General features: G+C 40.0%; 1 pseudogene; it reads right to left on the bottom strand.

Annotated features, from left to right (window-relative positions):
• Positions 1–1,640, bottom strand: part of LOC138002150 (ATP-binding cassette sub-family C member 4-like) — a 17,435-nt pseudogene extending 15,795 nt beyond the window's left edge.
• Between the last annotated feature and the right edge of the window lie 3,360 nt (positions 1,641–5,000).

Genomic DNA, 5,000 nt, shown 5'->3' with positions numbered 1-5,000 from the left:
TGCTCTGATTGGTTCACTCAATCTCGGTTACCAGCTCATATACCTAAGTTTGACCTTATATGGCAAATGATTGCGCTAAGCGTTGCTAAGCTAAAATTATTTTCGCCGGAAAGCGTTTTCTCTTTGAATAAAGCGAAAAAAAAAACTTTTGTGGAAAGTTTGGATCAATTCCGACGTTTAGAAGTAAGCGAAAAGGTAAGAAATGTCTTTGTGATGAGCCTGCGTCTGTCTGATCACCAGGTATTACATTATTATTAAAAGGACCTTATTTTTACGAGGGTAACACATGACAATCAACCAGAGTTACTGATAAACTTGTGGTCCTGCGTGCGCGCCTTTCACGCCCCTTCCTGCTCCGTTTTACGGGTATTCAAAGCTACAGCTACAAGGAACAGAGGAATATCGAAACAGACGTCGATCGAATGACGGGTATTGAACTGGCGACCCACCAGCTCAGAAAGCAGGGCACTCACGGACTGAGCTCAGCCTTCTGAGCTGGAAGGGCTCCAGTTCGATCCCCGTCATTTGATCGACGTCTGTTACTATTGCTTTTGTTATAAAAACGTTTCATTCTACTCTCGTCGATCTTCCTACCTTGTATTTCATGTCACATCTCATTTCCCTCTCACAGATTGTTAGAGATACAACACCTTTCTGAGGATATGTGCTGTTCCCAACAAGGCTGTCATCTGAGCGCTTCCATTCATTCGGATATATTCAGGCATTCCTACCATTTCGCAGAATACTCGTGACCGATACATGAGCCCTTAAAACCAGTAGCACCGCTACAACTTGAACTTGATGCATGCGTGACCTAGCGTGCTTATTGCTTTATTAAACAATCAATCAACCGACTCATGGATCAGCCAAGATCCATCGATCGATACATCCATTGGCCCATCGCTTGGTCACTCAGTCAGTCAGTCAGTAATAAAGGAATCATCTCAAGTCACAATGACGCAGCTTACTTTCTTATTTCCTTGACCCTTTCTTCATAATGATGTTCCAAGGCTTGAGCCTTCACAGCACGAATCCCGGACACCAGCTCGTTCATAAGTGCGATACGTTTGTCAGACACTTTGGCCATTTGCCATCGCAGTGTTCCAACGTGATGAGAGACAAATAAAAAATAAGGAACGAGACCTCCTAGAAAAAGTACGCCAGCGAGCGCTTGCCACTTAAACAGACTGAGGAACAAGTAAAGTACGGTAGGGATGAAATAGATCAAGAAAACCAAGTTAAAAACCCATCGAGGCGCCAGTTCCATACGCTGAATGTCATTGGAAAAGAAATCGATAACGTGACCTTCCTGAAACTCCTGGACTGTTCGATGTCCGACAAGGGTAATCTGTTAGCCAATAAAAAAGAAGTCAAATACTATAATTTTTACTGTTCTGCTGTTAGGGCCAAATTTACCATAACTGTCTCAATGAACTTTAATAACGTGCTTTTTTTTTCTGGAAAAAGAAATGAGATTTTTGAGAGATGTTTTCCCCTATGTTTTGACCTAATATCTAACAAAAGAGTATTTGAAAAACTAAGCTCCAGGACAATTGATCTCTAGTGTTTTCTAAACATTAATAAGGCAAAACAAGTTCAGTTGTGGTGATTTAAAGTGCTCTCTGTGACCAAAAAAAATCAAATCTCGTTTTCTTTGGATTTCAAAACTATGTGAACTAAATACTAAGCGACCAAAGTTTTAATCCTTGATTTCAAAAAGACACCTGTTTGTTTTAACTGGATTTTTCCTATTTAATGTTGCGCCATTACTAACTTAAAGTTCTTGAGAGAGCTGGATCGAGGATGAAATGACGTCAAAGGCTCACTAGTTTAAGAATGCAATGCGTGTGTGCGCCGCAGAATTAATATGCAGCACGGCAGTTTTGGAATTTCAGACTTTTAAACTCACGTTTTGCATATATAATAAGATGCATTCAGACGCTTTTTGAGGTCACTTTTCCCTGGATCCAATCCTCAGAGGTCCAATCGGTCAGTTTTGAACGTGAGTAATAGCGGACCGTGAAATCCAAAACTTAAACTCAAAGTAAACGACCGTTGGTTAAAAATCAAAGTTCAAAATTTTGCCTGTCAGGTGTTATGCAAACATACTTTCAAAATCTGAAGAAAAAAAGGGAGAGACTTCTTTTAACATGGGGGCACTTAAACGGCTTGCAAGAGTTGCCATCTAATATCATTTCTGAAAATACGCCGTAAAGTTGAAAATAAAAAGAAGAATGAGCTTCAATGGTTAATTTATCAAATACCTTTTTTATAGAAGTTGAAAAAGCCAGTATTTTTAATCCAGCGAGATCTCACCTTTGAATAAATCATTCCTTTCAACGCACTACAAATCCTAGCGCCCATTACTTCGGCCATCCAACCGCGTAAATGCGCGGCTGATCTTTCTACCATTGAGATTATTCCAATAAGCACAGCACAGACGTACATCATAGTCTTCTCTCCATTATTGTTGCCATTGTTGGAAAAAAAATTCGACAGGATGACACCAAGGAGTAACGGCCGAAGAGTGCTACCAATCATATCCACCATGCCCAATAAGATCATTGTCAAAACATCTTTTATTGGTATCATTTTTACCACACATCTCCACAGTCGAGGTCTTTTTCCACAACAAGCCTTTTTTTCGTCATTCCAACTTTTTTGAAGCTTTTCAGTCAAAACTCGTGTTTTATTTTGTTCTTCGATAGGCAGCAGATCGCATATTTGCAATGGGCGGCAATTTCCTGTCTTAAAGGTTTCCGTCATCCAATGAAAAGACAAAAGCGACCAAAGACTGATTTCTTCTCGATATGAAGACGAGGTAGATTCCTCGCGAAGAAGTTGCTCGTACCTCTCCTTGGCTGGCATTATCTGTATGATCAAACATGGTATTGTTCTACTTTAACGGGAACTGAATTTAATTTACACGGACACGTTGGTTAATGAACCAGATTTGCCTAAATGTCGGTAATCAACCGAGGAACTTTATCAGGGGCACCCAACGAGAGTATAGTTCAAAACCACTTAAACATTGCATTGTTAAACGTATTTTAGTATTTAAACGGTGGATATAGGCATATTTTTATCCCCTAAAAATTTCTCATCTGTTCGGATGCCCTAGCTGAAAGTCTAGTGATCCGAAAATTATAGGGTTCAAAACTCGGGAAAACTTACCTTTTCGAAAATTTCAGCCAGAAAAAAGGCTCCCGAAAATTCTAGGTGACCTTTTTAGGGTAAAAATCCGTTAAAAATGGGCAATTATACCATTTTTTAGATGTTCGAAAATCCTAGGACAGACAGGCAAGCAAGAATTTTAGAACAAATGTTCCGAAAATTCTAGATCTCAAATCGTCTTCCGAACAGTTATTTTCCGAAAATTGACGTTGGGTGCCCCTGCTTTATCACTGACCACTCATCCCTAAAGTCTATTTATCATATTTTATGGCCATTTCAATTTTACCGTGCCGAACAAGTTGCGTTGAGTAATTATTTTCTCCCATTGTCCAAGCTCGGCAGAGGCATGGGTCTAATCCTCACCTGATGACACTGCAAATGGTTCCCATTTAAGGTTTTGAATTATTTTTCTCTGCAAAGCACGATGTGATGCTGTGTTAACAGTTGGCTGGTCGACCTTCATGTACCGGACTAAAATGGCAGAGGACAAATCGACCATTGTTATTCAGATGAGACCTTGCTAATTGCATATGGTTATGATCGCTTTGTTCTTTTGTTTTTTATGGACATTTAATTATTTCGGATCCGGTATATGAAAGACCAGCCTAGTTGGCCGATTAGTTGACTAAGTTTCAAAACGCATTACACAGAATTTTTCAAAGAGAAATACTAGCATAAAAATACATGACTAAGTTGATTTTAACGTGTAGTTTGTGTAGTCAAGAGAAAAATATCATTCACTTAACGTGATCTCCCGCGGCTCAAGATTAATTCTCCCCTACATTAAATAGGAAAAAAAGCGCCAAAGCGTGGGCTTTGAAGAAGAAAGCTTCAGCTTTTCAAGGAATTTCGGGTCTTTACATGATTTAGTATCAACGTTCTTTGACTGACGTAAACACAAAGAAATCCGTGCATCGTAAGATGCCCTCTTGCAAATCATGGTGTTGTTTCGTCGTGTATAGAGTTTGTTGCTTGTTTGTTTGTCATTTATTTGTTTGAGCAGATTGAAGTTCTTGCAGCTATTCAGCTAAAGGTGGACCTGCTATACCCACCCACCCATACGCTCACAAAGCACAGCCACAATTTCATCCCCTACTCTAGGAACATTTATTTGTTTTTTGGAAGATATTTGTGAGGCGGGGCCTACGGTTTATAGTCCTTATCCGAGAAGACTTGTAAGTGTAACCATTTGCGGGTGTAATTACAAAGGCAGCACTTTCTCCTCACTTGTTTTAAGACCCTGAGTGATGGTCCGGCCGGAGTCGAACTCGCGACCTCCTGCATGGCAGGCCAGTGCTCAACCAACTGATCCACCGGTGCGCGCGCGGGGCTGGATTATCAGGATTTACGAGCATGAACAAGATTGGCTTGGCTGCCTATTAAATCAAGTTCAACTAAGAAAAAAGGGGAAAGGCTGGTTGGTTTGTGAATAATTTTAAGTCCTCCAACTTGAGAAAATTGGCTTACGTTGTGAGGGCTTCGATAAGGAGAAGTTTAGTGTGAGGAGGGTATGTAAAGTATCAGGTTTAATCGATAAGTGGAAACAGTTTTTTATCTGACAAATGAAAGATTTAGCGCCTGCAGTTAACACAATTTGCGAGAAGCAGATTATCTTTTAATTACTAACCTTTGCAACTTTGTACGGTCGTCTGTAGCTGGTAATCGTGTGCATGGGCAAGGGTAGTCCGATGAAGCGAGAATAATTTGTGACATTGTCACCATATCTTTTTATTTAAATTACAAAATCTCTTAATGCTCAACTGCCAAATAGAGGGTATTTGCATTGTAAATAGCTCCGTACACTGTTCTTTACTTAGACGATGCCA

The sequence above is a fragment of the Montipora foliosa genome, chromosome 5 (genome assembly GCF_036669935.1).
Source record: "Montipora foliosa isolate CH-2021 chromosome 5, ASM3666993v2, whole genome shotgun sequence".
Lineage (NCBI taxonomy): Eukaryota > Metazoa > Cnidaria > Anthozoa > Scleractinia > Acroporidae > Montipora > Montipora foliosa.
Note: the sequence above shows the minus strand (reverse complement) of the source record. Positions and strands in the feature narration are given on the sequence as shown.